We start from the raw sequence: 16,983 nt of genomic DNA on the forward strand, positions 1-16,983 counted from the left end.
TCACCGTACAAAAAATACAAAATGTGTTTTCTTCCCTGAGAAAGGAAAATAAAAACTTGGAATGCCGATTCACTATGCCAAAAGGAAAAGTTAAGCTGAAAGCTGAGTCATGCAAGAAACTGCCTTTCTTTTTTTTTTCCTAAGCAGACAGCTACTGATAAATAGTTAAATTTCTCCACAGGTAGCTACTCTATGTTCAATCTTAACTTAAAGTGCTGATTTACTGAGCAGGAGAAAAATATATAACTGACTATTCCTTTACCTGTTTGTTTTCTCTTGCAACATGTGGATTCAGCAACGTGACCATACTCTCCCTCTTTTCCCCGCAGCCTGCTTTTCTCTTCTAAACACTGAAACCCTAAAATATTTTTGGAGAAAGGCACAGACCTCTGTCGCCCAGGCATGTCTTTAACCTCGGAAGAAGAAACTTCTAAATTGATAGAGATCGGTCTCAGACACTTTTTCATTTACATCCCGTTATCTCAGAAAGCAAAACAGGCTTTGTTCCAACCCAAAGTAATTTGTGAATATTCAAGCGGTATCATTCTGATGTAAAATTTACATAAATTCTTGGGTTTACCAAAATGCAAATGGGCAAGCAGATCACTATTTATAGATAATGGCCTAAAAAATGGTAAGAGTAAATGCTGTGGAGCTGAATGTTTCTGAGTCTGCCGTTTCCTAGTTTTGTAGTTTCTCGGGCAAGTTACCCAAAGTTGCTGTATGTTATTATCTTGATATTTAAAATAGAAGTAATAACTTTATTATAAATAATAGTTAATACCATAGGGTCGTTAGGAAAGTGTCTGGCATATAGTCACAACCCAGTGAATGCCATTATTGTTTTTGCTATTATCAGTATAATCATTGATACTAATTTTGATGCTGAGGTAAAATAATATCTGGCAGCTTTTAATTTGCTAATGTTAAATAACTGAAAATAGCTTTAAAAAGTGAAAATATCCAAATCAATGACAATATTTGATTTATATAAAATAAGCTTCATTTTTTTTTAGTTTTTTTGCTCCTAATTATTACTTCACTCATCACACTGATATCTGAGCACTTTTTAAAACACATCCACCCTTCTCAGTTGTACTACTTATTCCCTTTTCTTGTAATCCCAGCCTTCAAAGGTCCTTTCTCTTTTTTCTAACTCATTTCACGACTCCCTCACCTTGACCCCCAGTTATATCTCTCTTGAAGTCAATTCCATTGAATTGACAACTTGGCCCAGACTTCACCCCAACTCTGTCTCTCTTCAGGAAGGAAAGTCCCCACACAAAAAGGGATGTGTCTTTCAACTCATGTGCCCTTTTTGAAGAAGCTTTCCAGACAGCTCCCTTAGACAGTGATCTCCGTTATCCATCCTTTAGATCGCTGTGGAGTCCTACAGGGGCGCAATGTGGACAGTCATTCAAATGAAGCACACCTAAGTGCTTGCATTTTCTAAAGGCCCATTGATTCATGTAGCTCCCGTACCTGCACAGATAAGATGTTCCTGCCTGAATGCAGCAGATGGAAATGAAAATTGTATTCTCTGTCAAGGCTGATTGTATTACAGCTTAATGATTTGCATTTTAAAACTTGGAAGTTCTCATAAATATTAAAGTGAAAGAACAATTGGCTACATTATTAGGTAGGTTCGGGTGTTCGTATAACCTGGTGCTAACTATCTAACTGCCTGAGTGAGCCTCAGTCTTCATTACTGCAGCATTTGTAAGATATCAATGCCTGTTTGAACTCATGTCTTACTAAGAGTATGGCCAGGATTGAGTAACATATGGATATAAAAGCACTTGACAAATCAGAGTATTTCATAAATGTAATAATAATATGCTACATTTATAACATCTATACTCTTTTCCTGTGTCTATCCTCATTTAAACCTTGAAGTTTCTATCATAATCAAAGATTTTGTAATCAGGTTACAATGAGTACGATTTAACCCGTAAGCAATTTTCAAATTTCCTAGATATGTTTTCAGTTTTCACATTTATGTTGGTGACAAAATTCTGTTTTCAGTTTTGGTGTTTGCATCTTCTAAAACAGTGTCTTGGGTACTTGCTCTTTGATGAGACACCGTGCAAACATAAAGAATGTTAGAAAACAGAACAGTTTATCTCAGCTTTTTGTGGTCTAGATAACCTGCACACTGCTTTCTTGGCTCACTGCAACCTCCTCTTCCTGGGTTCAAGTGATTCTCCTGCCTTGGCCTCCCGAGTAGCTGAGACTACAGGCGTGTGCCACCACGCCCAGCTAATTTTTGTATTTTTAGTAGAGATGGGGTTTCACCATGTTGGCCCGGATGGTCTCGATCTCTTGACCTTGTGATCCCCCTGCCTTGGCCTCCCAAAGTGCTGGGATTACAGGTGTGAGCCACTGTGCCTGGCCTCCACACTGCTTTTTAATAAGCTGATCTGTCTTCTTGTTTACATAGGCTGTGCTATAGTCATTTAAAGTTCAAAATTACTGCTAAAAAGTAATTAATCCTTTACTGAAATATTCCTGCTGTTTCATGAGCTGTCTTACAATTTGGAGGAATCTATTTGTCACTGATGTTTAAAAAAGAAAGTCACAGCAGGGAGGCTTTACCTTCATTCAGGAACACTATTATAAAATAAAATGATCGAGGGCAATTTTTTTTTGTCCTTGTGGTACTGTTTCTGCAGATCTACATTAATCTGAGCATTTAAAGTAATAATAAGTTTGTTATATCCTCTTTATTATTCACTTCACCATGGTAGCCCCTAGTGGTAAAAGGAGATGTAAATTGCTCAGTGCTCACATTGCAGGGAATTTTTTCCTCAGTTGAATAAAAAGGAGTTAAGCCTCTTTGGAAATGAAGGCTATAGGCTGTCAATAACTACATATATTCCTGTTTTTAAGAAATCAGAATTCTGGTGTCCAGTAATTGTAGATGCGAGCATTATTAAAAAGTGATGAGCGGAGAAATGAATTGAATTTTTGACCCACTCTTGCCTCCGCCTTTCATGGGAGCCTATACAGGGGGATGATGAAGAGGGATATAAGAGAATCAATGATTGCTCTATTAATCTACTTTAATTGATACTAAAACCTGACAGCGAACTACAAGTTCCAGGCAGTAAGGCTTACCAATTCATTGGTAATTTCAAGGTTCTACTTTGCTTTCTTTTTGCCTTCAGCTCCTTGCGAAGGACACCTTTTTTTTGAGACGGAGTATCGCTCTTGTTGCCCAAATTGGAGTGTAATGGCCCTTAACATCCGCCTCCTGGGTTCAAATGATTCTCCTGCCTCAGCCTCCTAAGAAGCTGGGATTACAGGCATGCATCACCACGCCTGGCTAATTTTGTATTTTTACTAGAGACGGGGTTTCTCTATGTTGGTCAGGCTGGTCTTGAACTCCTGACCCCAGGTGATTTGCCTGCCTCAGCCTCCCCCGCCCAAAGTGCTGGGATTACAGGTAGGAGCCACCACACCTGGCCAAGGACAGCCTTTTTTAGTTCAGTTTCTCGGTTTATCTTTGACTATTCTTAATTAAGCTTGACCTGGTTCTCCACCACTGACGTTATTGGAGTTGCAAAGCATTTTGCTGTTATAGCTCCCCTGATGGCTGTTCATTATTAACTGGTTTTCAAAAGTGCTGCTTTTAACTTTCATTTTATAAATATTTAACTCAATTTTTATAAAATATGCATAGAATATAGAGGTTCTGCTTACCTGTTTAATACAGTAAAAAATCCCTTTTGTAATCTTATATAATATTAAGAATGTGCCCTTAATTCATGCTTAGCATAAATTCTCACACAACTTAGCAGTATCTCAAAAAATAAATGATTTAATAGTTTATGACCCTTATACATATAATTAATTGTAGTAAAATATCTTAGAAAATAGAATGAGTATTTTTTATAAAGATAAAAAATCCTGATTTTTTTTCTGGTCTTAATATAAAATTAAATGTGTTAAAGGGAACTTATAAATTACATAGTAGTTCATTGCTCAGGAAAAGAAATGACAAAGTAATTAAGAGTGTAAAATTAAAAGGATTAATTTTTCTTAAAGGCCGATGAGTTAACAACACGCATCAATCTCTTTTCCTTCTCCAAACTTCAGACAAATGATGGCAAAGTAATTTTTAAGAAGTCAATTTATAGAGGCAAAAAACCTGAAGTACAGAGAGTAGGAAAGACCGTAATAGAATTGAGAGCAGTTGACATCCATAACATTCCTATTATTACCTCCATTTTCTGGATAAGAATATGGAGAAGAGGAATCGTTAAGCAATTTGCTGATTGTCCCATATTCAGTAAGTGGCAAAGTTAGTATTGAAACCCAAGTAGTCTTGTTTTAAAGTCATACACTCAATCACTGTGCCATAATTCAATAAATTGTGAAGGATGGGAAGCAGATGGAGAAGTGATTGATGAAGCAGGACTGAGAAAGTGCTGCCTATGTGCCCACAGTGTGAAGACCCTGCAAGACATCAGAACATCATCCAGTGAAGCTGTGAGCAGCTCACCACTTGGAAAAACTGAGTGTTTTGGAAGGCAGGGATAAAGTGCAGTTCTGAAAAGAGAAAAATTCATCAAGTTCTAAACTGGTTGCGCTCTCTTACCCCACAGTGGGCAATGGTCTCTCCATTCATCATTTTCTTTTCCCTGAGTCCCTTGAATCTTAAATATACTATTCTGTGAATTAAACTTGGTAAACATTAGACTTTGACCAGCACTATTATCAGAAGTTCACATACCTAATCAAAGGACCTGTAACCTTCTTCCCCTCCTTAGTTTCTACACCACCAGTAGCCAATTATACTATCCCAGCTCCCATCCTAAAATCCCCTTCTAAAATATAAATAGAAGGCCAAAGATCATCAGTCATTTGAGCAAAATTTCAGCATGAGTAGTTGAGACCTATAGTAACTAAAATGGACTGAGATAAAACAAATAATGTTTGGAATCAAAGAACAGGAAAAATACTTACAACCGATATTGGAGCAGGAAAAAATAAAAAAATATGAAAAATAGATAAGAAATAGCTATTGGAAAGGTATAAGAAATACAATTTTAAAACCAGTGGAACATAAGACAAACCACAAAATGAGAAAATTCTATTAATAAAAGGTTGGGGGTCGGGGAACTGTATTCTTTTTTTTTTTTTAAAGACAGAGTTTCGTTCTTGTTGCCCAGGCTGGAGTTGCAATGGCTCAATCTCGGCTCACTGCAACCTCCACCTTCTGGGTTTAAGCGATTCTCCTGCCTCAGCCTCCCAAATAGCTGGGATTACAGGCATGCGCCACCACGCCTGGCTAATTTTTGTATTTTTAGTAGAGATTGGGTTTCACCATGTTGATCAGGCTGGATGGTCTTGAACCCCTGACCTCGGGTGATCCCAAAGTGCAGGGATTATGGGTGTGAGCCACCGTGCCCGGCCACTGTATCTTTTAAAAATGTAATTGTCGTGGAAGGCAAGAAAGGTTTAGGAGGCTTTCCATATTGAAGAGGACTGAGGAGACATGGCAACTAATTGCAATACATGATTCTAGACTGGATGCAATACTGGAGGAAAATCATGCTATAAAGAATTGGCTCAATTGATAAAATCAGAATACTAGCAGTAGATTACATCAAAGTATCGTATCGATGTTACATTTACTGAATCTGACTACCATACTATAGTTAAGTAAGAGAATATTCATATTTTTAGGAAATACAGAAGTGTTTAGAGGTAAAGGGTCATGATATATACAACTTAACAAAAGACTTAGACAAATATGGGGTATTTAAATAAAGGAGAATGACGTGCAGTCTGAGAACAAGAAGTCCAACAGAGAAAAGCAAAAATAGGGAGTCAGCGAGCAACCAGTGAGATGGGAGCAGAAGGATGGAAGGGTGGAGGAGTGACATCTAAACATATTAAGAACTCAAATATTTTGATTATTTTGTATATCTGAAGTTTGAAATTACCACTGACAATCTTCTAAACTTCAGGAAAAATGAAGATACTATGCTACAAATGTAAACTTAAGAACAATATTTACATAGTCATCATAATGTAATTATGAAATACTGATTTCACCAAAACCAATTTGATTTAACACTTTGAGAGAACAGTGGGAATAGAGTCCTGTAATTGGTGCACCTGTCCTAATTCCTATGTAGGTATTATAATAGAAAGTTAATAGGTAATGTTTAAAATTGATAAGATAACAATATCAGCATGTTAGGTTAAAAACAAGGTAATTACCAAAAGCACCAGATAAAAGAGCCAAACATTTGCTTTCTGTATTGAACGGGACTACAGCATAGAGAAGTGTTAAGCAAGCTGCCATTATTCTTTTGCTCTTATTATAAGCCTCTTAATACTATTTGATTACTAGCTCATGAGCTCCTATTTATAAAAATAAAAGCAAATTTTCAAAGTCAGAACAATTCATGCTGCTACAAAATCCCTAAAGTCATTTCAACAATACGGCATACTGATGATTATATAGACATTTTTCTTGTCTGAGTTCTTTGTCTAGAAACTTTTTAAAAGAAACGTGGTCCTGTATTACATGTAGCATGCTTTGGAAGAAAAACTATGTCCAATCAAAAAGTTTTTAAAAGAGCCCAGATGTTATCGTCCTTTGTATCTCTAAAAGCAATTGCTTTTATGAAATTAGGATCTACTCTTTGACCGAAATTTGAATGCTGAAGTTTTGTGGGTTTCAGCAAAAGATAGGCATAACATACATCTCTACATTTTATTAAATATGATGGTGCAGATGTTAAAAATATGTTTGAAATGAAGTACCTTCTGTTCTTGCTTTCAACTCCTACCCTAGAGTAAATGAAATGCTAATCACCTCTTGTGTTAGTGATAGAATTTGTGAGTTTCCACAGATAAAATATGTTTACTGTAATTCCAAATAGTTGATAGCCAGTAGCAATATCTTGACTTCAGCAACTGGTATGTAAGGGTCTATATTAAAGTGTTTATATTATGACTAGTATAACAGATGGTATTATTTGTTACAGCAGGTCATAACACTAAAAAATAAAACTATTACACATCTACAATTTGATCACAAATTTTAGTGGCAGTGATCACTTATTTTATGAAAGAGAGGCAGTAATTGCCGAAGTACTGCCTAAAAATGTAAGACAATTCTCATTACAGGGTAAGATAAAATTGTTGACTTATTAAACAGAAATTCACATCTATCCCGCTACAGGAAAAAAATGTGTATATTTAATATCTACTACAGTCAGTTGAGTTTTCAAAGTAATCTGTCATCTCTACCATCAATATGGGGAACAGGAGGATAACTGCTGGATTTTTGGTATTTGACACCTAATATATAGAACTTTAAAGGAGGTTATCTATTATATAAATAATCTTTGAAGAAGAGCAATTTGTGTTTTTGGACAACCAAAAAATTACTTGTTTAGCTTCACAGGAATTTTAAAGCATGTTTTCACTTATTACTAAACAGTAACATTGAATATACTGCTCTTTTATCAGTTCTCATTTTTTTTCAACATTCAGCAGATGACTTTAAAGAACTCTCACCTTCCTGGTTTTCTTTCTAAACTGAGATTATTTCTTCTCTCACTTATGTACCTATTTTCTAATGGCCATGTCTCAAAAAATTTTTATTCTAGCATCTTTTTTCCTTTTATCTTGGTTTTGCTGTAGTGCTAGATAGATGGTTACTTGTGAGAATCTCAAATCTATATACCAGGCTCCAACTTCTCTCCCTCTCCCTCTCTTTTTGAGTAAGGGTTTGGCTCCATCACCCAGGCTGGAAGGTCATGGCTGATTGCAGCTTTGGACTCCTGGGCTCAAGGGATCCTCCCACCTCAGCTTCCTGATTAGCTGGGACTCCAGGTGTACAGCATCATGACTAGCAATTCCATTGTTTTTAGAAGTGGGGTCTTGCTCTGTCGACCAGGCTGGTCTAGAACTCCCAGCCTCAAGCAATCCTCCTGCCTCGGCCTCCTAATGTGCTAAGATTACAGGCGTGAGCCACCACACCTGGCCAACTTCTAAGTTTCAGTGTTGTACTTTTAAATTCTTTCTCATACTTATCTAATATTTTTTCCCACCATGTCAAACCCTTAAAAACTCAGTATGGACAAAATAAATATTAACTTTTTTTGAGATTGATAATTGTATGATAGTGCTTATTACCTCAAAAGAATTACTGGGGCAGCAGTATAATCCAGTAGATGGGGGAAATAGCGGATATTAAGACTGAAATGGGATCATAACTTTTTAGTTGTATTTGCCCACATTAATTGTTTTAAAGGGGGTAAAGGCCTGGAATATGAAAAGAAAACAGGAGGATATAAAATATATGGAGGTTGTGAAAGATGACTCAGAACTTGAAACAATTGTTTCACTGCAGTAAATACATGTTGAATGCATAGAACAGAGAAAAACAGAAGAAGAAGGAAAAACAAACTCCATGATTAAAAATATTGATGAATGTGACAATAATTGTATCTTTAAAATAACTGAGAAATGGTAGAAATAAAAATTATAAGCTTCAACTGTATATTACTTATTCTTGACAAAGATGATAGTTGCAAGCTGAAGCCAAAATTTCTAATTAGGATTAATGCAAAGATTTCAAGAGAAACTTTAATAAAGAATTATTGATGCAAGCGCTTTCAGAAAGCAAAGGTAGGGACTACCCATTAGCTCTTGTTTAGAAAGATAAAGGTCACAAATAAAATTTGTGTTTTAATCTATACATTTTCAGCATTATGTCATCATAAATTTGCATGTTGTTTATTACAAATGGGAAAAGGTTTCCTGTAATATATCAAGATTAGTTTTAATAGTTTCAAGGACCATTGATTTGTAATCTTAAGACTATTATAGTGTTGTGGAAAATTAAATATAATTGGTGTTTTAGGAAAAGTTGTTCATTGAAGTTTCCATTTTATGTGCCTTAACAGATTAATTTTGCTTATTAATTCTGTGATATTTAAGCACTGCTGTAAACTTCACAGATTTGGCAATAGCCACTATATACTTAATGAGTACAAACTATGGAGTATTTCCATATTAAGGTAGAAGAAATATTTAAAAGCACTTCTACTTGTGATGTCATTGGGGGTGCAACACAATATAAAGTACGCACATTGCTGGGGGAGAAGCATAAAATAAAGAACTCATGGGGCAAAAACTTAAGACTCACCTAAATCAAATCTTTGTTTTCAGCATTATCTTTCATTACTATTCTTTGTTACAAAAAAAATTGCTATCTATCCTTTTCTATATGTCCTCTACATTAAAACTTATTATTTGTATACATACTATTCCCTACATCTGCAGTGCCATTCCCAGCTCACATATCTGCCCTCTTAAATTTATATCAAATTCAACTCCCTTCAAAAAGCCTTCTCAGTTGCTTTAACCCAAGCCAGTAGTCTGTCTTCTAGAAAACAGTTGATGCCGATGCCTCCTTTTCCTTTAGCAACTGAAAATAATACTATAGTTATTTAATGTGTGTGTGTGTGCATAACAACATCATACTATTTAGTAGTATCTATATCTATCAAGTATCTGCTACAGTGGATGATAGATGACTTAAAGACAGAAATATGTTATTCATATCTGTATTTCTCACAGGTCTAGTGCTGTTGCAGGATTTTTTTTTTAAGGAATCAGAGAGACTGATGGGGTTCAGGAGGATATTTATTATTTAGGTGCACCAGCCCAGTCGGATTAACATCCAAAGGACTGAGCCCTGAACAAAGAGTTAAGTTACCTTTTAAGCATTTTGTAGGGTGGGAGGAGATCTGTGCAGGGGGAAGCATGTTAGAGAAGTGAGAAACAAAGACAGTTATTCAATTAATTGAGAAATGCATTACATCATTTCTTACTTTTCAAGGAAAAGCATGTTTTGCGACTTTTGTTTATGTGTCTAGTGACTTTGCAGCTGCCCAGCTAGGGAATCAGGGTCTTCACAATGCCTGGGAATGGAGGGGAGAGAAAGCTCATTAGCCACAGAAAAGTAGGCCGTTAGTTTTTCAAAGGACTCCAGCTCTTTCTCTTTCTCAGGGGGAATTGGGTTTTCTTACATACAACTGAGTTTCTGCTTACACATTCTTTAATTTCTTTTAATTCCTGTTCCAGTGCAGTGCAATGTTCATAGTAGATGCTTAATATTTTTTGAATTATTGTATCTTTAGTCATTGAGAGCCATCATTTTGAGAGTCAGTCTCATTCTTTTAGCCCTAGATTATTTTTATTTTCTTGAGATATGTGAATAAAGGGCACAGGAAAAAAACACAGTTGAGAGTTTTGGATAATAGTAACCTAATTTCACCCAGATTTTACTTCATATTGGTTGGAACTCTAAGTTGAGTGCAACTAACATGAGACTTGTTTTGATTTATTGTAAACATATATTCTTGAATGACTAATGAACACTGCTTCATGTGAACAAATTTTCACCTTCTGATAATTTCCAATATTACACTTTGAAAAACGTTCCCATTGTCGTGCTCTAGAAGATATAATTTCAATTGTTAAAATTCAATATTACTGTAATTGTTGACAATATTAAATAACTTTTGTTGTTACATGATGCTAGCTGCAGCTTAAATTTCAGATCATGAGTGTTGTTAATATTATATAGTTGGAATTAGTTCTGAGATCAATGAATCAATGCTGTCTTAATGTTTTGTCTTTAATTTTTATACCACATTTATTTTGTGAGTGGATTTCATAAAAGGAAGTTGCTTTATGTTGCCAAGCTCATTATCTTGGGTTTTTGTCCAGCTCATTATCTTGGGTTTTTGTCCAGAGCTGAATTCCGTTTTTCATCAAAGGACAGAGAGAGCCCATTATAAACTATTGAGCAATGCTGATTTGATGGGTAGGCCGCTTACATTTAAGTGGAAGGGGAGGCCAGGTGCGGTGGCTCACGCCTGTAATCCCAGCACTTTGGGATGCTGAGGAGGGCGGATAATGAGGTCAGGAGATCGAGACCAGTCTGGCCAACTTGGAGAAACCCAGTCTCTACTAAAAATACAAAAATCAGCCGGGCGTGGTGGTGGGTGCCTGTAGTCCCAGCTACTCGGGAGGCCGAGGCAGGAGAATGGCGTGAACCTGGGAGGCGGAGCTTGCAGTGAGTCGAGATCACACCGCTGAACTCCAGCCTGGGTGACAGAGTGAGACTCCGTCTCAAAAAAGAAATTACACAAAAATGTTAGACTAATAAATATTAATAAACACTAAAGGAAGAAATTTAGTGGAACGTTTGTCAGAGGCAACAGACCGGGAAGTTATAGTTACCCTGTGAAAAGGCATCATCTAGGATTCATAGAAAACATTTGCAAATTGGCAACAACCACCACCACAACAAACTAAACCAAATGAAAGAAATAGACATTCATACAGGGAAAATATAAATAGATAATAAGTGTAATAAATTTTGTGACTTTCCACTTGAAAACAAAGAAATGGAAATAAAACCTATGTAAAGAAGTGGTGGAGTGAGCCGAGCTGGGGTGGGAGGGGTGGGGGCATCCCAGGCAGAGGGAACAGCAGATGCAAAGGTCTGGAGGTTGGAGCAGGCTGTGAGGGGTGAGAGCAGCAAGTACATGAAGTCTAGACCACAAATCGATGCTTCACCCTCAAAAATAGCCTCTCACTGGCCACCACTCAGGCCTAGATACATGTGTAAGGTGGGTAGCCTTCAGGAAAAGTGACCGCAAAAGTGCACCACATTGGGAATTCTGAGGTGTTTGAGAAAGTTACGGATGAAGGGTGAGGTGGACTCTAGTGGTGAATGTCCTCTTGCCACTTGGACTCCTCTGTCTATTTCATGGGCTGTTATCAACTTCTAAAGAGCCAGTGGTTTGGGTGCACATTTAGGTGTAAGTACCTCTTGCCTCAAGCCTTAACTATCTTTCCAATGAGTCAAGTGAGCTGTTGTGTATAAGTAACTTCTCTTTATTGTGAAATCTTTCCTATCACTTTAAGAACCTTCTTCTTCAGACCCAAGTAATCCCAAGGCACCTATAAAGTCCCTCCTGGAGAAGACAAAAGGGTGTCTTCTATTTCTGTGTGGCCCGATATTTCAGGGCCCCTAACCAGGTTAGTCCAAGGTGCTCAGCATAACCATGAATCTGGTACCCATGTTCCTCAGGTGGGTCATAGGCCCTGGAGGGATTGTGGCTGTGGACCAAGCAGGGGGTGCTGTGGGCTGTTCTGAGAAGGAGGGTTTTGGAGTGTCCAAGCTGAGAACAGTCTTAGAGGCCCCAGATGTTGTATGAGTAAATTTTCATCTGACAGAATTATATTTTCCTAACTGAAAACATGAAACAAAGATGTAACAACTGTGTCTCTTTGGCTCTGTCTTTGCATGCTGTCATCAGCCACTGAACAGGAGCTGAGAGGGAAGAGATAAAGAACAGAAAACCCATGAGGGGGATGGTCCATGTGGGTGTGGAAGTGAGGGTGAGTGGGGATTTGGCCAAAGAGGCCTAATCCACAGGAGTGGAGTCTCATGTGTGACTTTCAGAATGAGCAGGAGTGAGATAGGTGGAGGGGGAGTGTTGGAACATCTCATCAGAGGTGAGAATCCATAGAAGGAGACACTGGTCATTACAGTCAATGAGAAAAGTGACTTGAGCCTAAGGTCATTAGATCAAGGAAGGGGCCAGGAGGAGCTCCTTGAAGGGAAGCTGTGAGCTTGAGAGGCAGGCTGAGGCAGATCAGTAGAATGAGCCCCCGAGAAGGGCTCACAGAGTCACTGAAGGACTGTGAGGTGGCAGGGACAAGCTCACATGGCCTTTGGTCAGTGAGTCTCCAGCTGTAATGAGAATGAAATGGGGAAGATCTGGGACAGGAAGACAAGCTGGGGGCGCTGGTACCATCATGGGGAGATGATGGTGGGTGGGTCTAGGTTAGTTAGAGTTGGAATGAAGAGCAGAAAGCAGCTTCGTGATACCTTTATGTCACAAAATACATTCGGCATGGAGAGGACTTGGACTTTGTGCATGAAGGATATGGATGTTTCTAGGCTGACTCCCAAATGTTTCTAGGCTGACTCCCAGAAACTAGGATGTTTCTAGGCTGTTCCTGGCTGAGAATTTGGATGGTAACTATAGTCCAAAGAAACAAAGAACACTGAAATCATATCTTATTTTTTTTAACTCACAAAATGGAGGCAGGTAGATATTTATATGTGTTTTATTGGCTCAATGATTTTTTTTAGTAATAAACATATTTACTTAGAAACTACTGGGTGTCTGTACGCTCTGGGATTTTTTCTCCTGTCCTGATGACATCTCTTTCCTTTCTCTGGGTTCAGGAGTTACTTCCCAGGTTGTGGTGACATAGGAACATTCACTGTCCACAACTCCTGGAGGGGCAGTCACCTTCACCTATGGCTCCAAAATTGGGGCTGTCATCAGAGAGCATCTCAACAGCTGGACCCAACAGAACATCTGGCAATGTCCCCAGGGCAATGGTGGGCACAAGCAGTCAGGTCCTGGGACCCCTGCACAATCCCCTGGTTCTCTTCATGAAGAAAAAGCCACTCTGGTTATAATGAGGACTAGACCAAGAATGAGGCCCAGTATTACATGCTCGGTGTGGTGATCTGAAACGTCACCACAGGGACAAATACAAAAATACAAGTGGGAAACTACACTCAAACCCTTGGATCAAGCCTCAGTCCTATGCTTCTGAAGCAAATTTCTTGTTTTTGGAGTCTGGTTTTCAACCACTGTAGACTCAGATCATTTATTCTTCAGGCCCCCAATGGGATCATCACAAGCACTTTTTCTGTCAATCATGGCAGTCACTTGAGATCAAAGGTGAATTTCTTCTTCCTCAAGTTATAAGCAACACTTTGGCATATTTGGTGAACTTCAAAGAAAATGGCTAAGATAGAGGATGAGAGACATAAAAGGCCTCAGGAATATTTCAGCAGATGCAAAGCAGACTACAGGGTAACTCATTTCCTGTATGATTTGATTGATTGCAAAATGTGAAATTAAATGCATACAAAGGGGAATGTGTGTCATTTTTCCTCTTAATGACAAAGTAAAAAAAAGCAATAAAACAAAAACAAGCACTATTTCATATGTCTTGATAAACTTGTAGAGAGTCTTATAATATCCACAATATCTAGGATACAGTAAAATAACTTTCCATATGAAGAACCAGAAGAACACAGCTTAAATGAGAAAAGACAATTGATAGACACCAATACTGAAATAATTTAGGTGCTGATGTCATGTAACTGAGATTACTTAAGGAGTAATTATACAGTTCCTTCAGTGAGCAATTTTAGACATTATTTTTTGAAGTTTTAGGTTCAAGGGTTCATGTGCAGGTATGTTACATAGGTAAACTTGTGTCACAGGGGACATTCTTGAAACAAGTGGAAAAGAAGCAAATCCCGAAAAGAAAAATAAGTCATAAAAACAGACCAAATTAAAATTAGGAAACAGAAAAACGCAATAAATTAAAAACAACAGTCTGGAGGGACTCTGGAACAGGTAACAGTGAAATTAAAGTTCAGGCATTAGAGGAATTATTTACCGTTAAGTAGGGAAGAAAGTACAAACAATAGCCATCTAAGCCCAGCAGGGGGAGCTGTGGATCTTCTCAGAGGTGAGCAAGGCCGGAAATGAACTCGCGGGGCTCTCAATTTTGGCTCCTGGGCCCATACTCACTGGCCCGACCTGGGGCTTAGAGCAGGTGCTTTCTCCCAAAGGGCAAACTCAGAGTTCCCAGTAGCCCATCCTCCCTGACAGAGCGGCTGCTCCCTGGCTGAGCACTCAGAACTTACGGAGCTTCTGGTTTTGGTAGAGGACCCATGTTTGCATAATGTCCCAACCAAACACACATCTACCCAAGGAGCTGATGAGGAGTTAGAGGAACTGTCCCAGGGTCCAGAAGTAGCCGGGGGTTCTGGGGATCCTTGGAAAGTCCACACCATAGCTTGGATGTCTATCCTCCCCTCTCTCCCTCCTCACTGCCCAGGTTCATGTAGATTTCAAAGACAGGACTTTGGAGGGATCTGTCTGCTGTGATTCCTCACACATAACATGTATCTGTTTTTGTTTCTTGGTTCAGTTCTCAGGCTGTGGTGACTCAGGAGCCCTCACTGACTGTGTCCCAAAGAGAGAGACTTATTCTCATGTGTGGCTTCAGCACCACAGCACTGAATTCAGCAGAAGCCTGGTCAAGTCTTCAGGACATTGATGTGTAACACAGATAACAAACACCCCTGGATGCCCACTTGATTCTCTGGCTCCCTCCTGGGGGGGGGGGGGGGGAAGCTGCCCTGACCCCTCAGGGGCCCAGCCTGAGAATAAGGCTGAGTATACTGCGGGCTACACCACAGCAGTCCTTAGCACAGTGAGAGACCCAGATGGGGATACAGGACATGAACGAGCTTTTGGCTGATCCTGGGTACAAACATGAACGTAGGATATCAGGATCACATGGCCAGACACCTGAGCTCTCAAGGACACCTAAGTTTTAACTATCCATAGAGAGAAAGGTGGGTGGAGGGGTGTAAATTGATTCCTGTATCTGTTTGAATTTTAATGTGGAAAATATTTGTGAATTATTTGGGAGATGCAGATTCCCAAAAAGAAGAATTTATGTTTATATTCCAAAAAGAACAGTACTAGTGGGATCAACTGTAAAGACTAAGGTCAAACACACTTCATCCAGAAAGATGGATCTCAAAAGATTTTGTTGTTGTTTTGCCTATTAAAAGCTAAGAGAGGAAATTATATTAATAAAGTTTATTTCATGTTCTATGTTAATAGTGTGTATTTCATAGCTTTTTAAGCATTAAAAATTATAAAAGTGTTAAGAGGGATTCTCTTCTCTAATGTTATATAAGAAAGTATCCACCTAGGAAAATATGTTGAAGGTCTAACCCCCAGTACTTCTAAATGTGACCTTATTTTTAAAATAGTGTTATTGCTTATGTAATTCTTAGGATGAAGCCATCCTAGAGCGAGGTGGCCTCTTGATCCAATGTGCCTGGTGTCCTTATAAGATGATGGTAGTAAGGAGATTGGAAGACACGGAGAGAATGCCATGTGAAGACGAAGGCAGAGATTGAATTTACACAGCTGCAAGACAAGGAGCACTAAAGATTGCTGACAAACCACCAGCAGCCAGAAAGAGGGAAGGAAGGATCTCCCCTCAGGTATATATGGAAACATTGCCCTTTCTATGAATTTTGGGAGGCTAGCCTCCAGAACTGTGAGACAATACATTTGTGTTATCTTAACCAAACTTGTGTTTAATACATTCTGACAGCAGTTCTAGGAAACCAATACACCAGACAATAAATTACACAATACTTCTGAAATTGATTGTACTTCTTTCATCTTGGCAACCAGTTTTTCCATGAATATGATTATATCTGTGCTCATATTTCTAACTTTATAAATGTGCTTGTAATTTAAGGTTAATATAAGAAATCCTTGTGTCTTAAAAATCCCTAAATATATGAGAACTGAATAATAATATTAACATTATGAGATCTAATGGAAAATTGTAGCTTTTACATAATTCCACTTGTTCACTAGTATCAAGATGTGAAGGTGGGAAGATCACCTTGTTATTAACAAAACACTCCTGGTCATCTCTGTGGATGTGAGAGAGCAGGGGGAGACACCTACGTATTCTTTGGGAAGTCACAAATGAAGCATGCCCAGAGCATCATGTACAACAATGTGAGTTTGCTGGACGTGTGGGCAGGAAGCAGAACAGGCTGGGGCATGAGGAGCCACCTATCACCAAACCCACCAGCGCCTTTCTCCCTGGGTCAGCCCAGAGCTGCTCTGACTTGAATGTGCACATGGATCATGTGGGATCCTGGATAATGTGGATTCTGATCAGTGGGTCTGGACTGTGGACTGAAATTCTGCGTTTCTAGAAGGCCCCTTCTTCCAAAAATCCACATACATGTTTTAATATTACCATATTCATAAGAATGGTGGGAAATAAGGGAAT

General features: G+C 38.5%; 1 long non-coding RNA gene across 1 annotated transcript in view; it reads left to right on the forward strand.

Annotated features, from left to right (window-relative positions):
- LOC129529597 (uncharacterized) overlaps positions 1 to 16,333 on the forward strand; it is a 37,396-nt gene extending 21,063 nt beyond the window's left edge. Inside the window, exon 3 of the long non-coding RNA XR_008675137.2 lies at positions 13,304 to 16,333. This is a non-coding gene — a long non-coding RNA (uncharacterized lncRNA). The remainder of the gene's footprint in view (positions 1 to 13,303) is intronic.
- The last annotated feature ends 650 nt before the right edge of the window (positions 16,334 to 16,983 follow it).

Source organism: Gorilla gorilla, chromosome 23 (genome assembly GCF_029281585.2).
Source record: "Gorilla gorilla gorilla isolate KB3781 chromosome 23, NHGRI_mGorGor1-v2.1_pri, whole genome shotgun sequence".
NCBI lineage: Eukaryota > Metazoa > Chordata > Mammalia > Primates > Hominidae > Gorilla > Gorilla gorilla.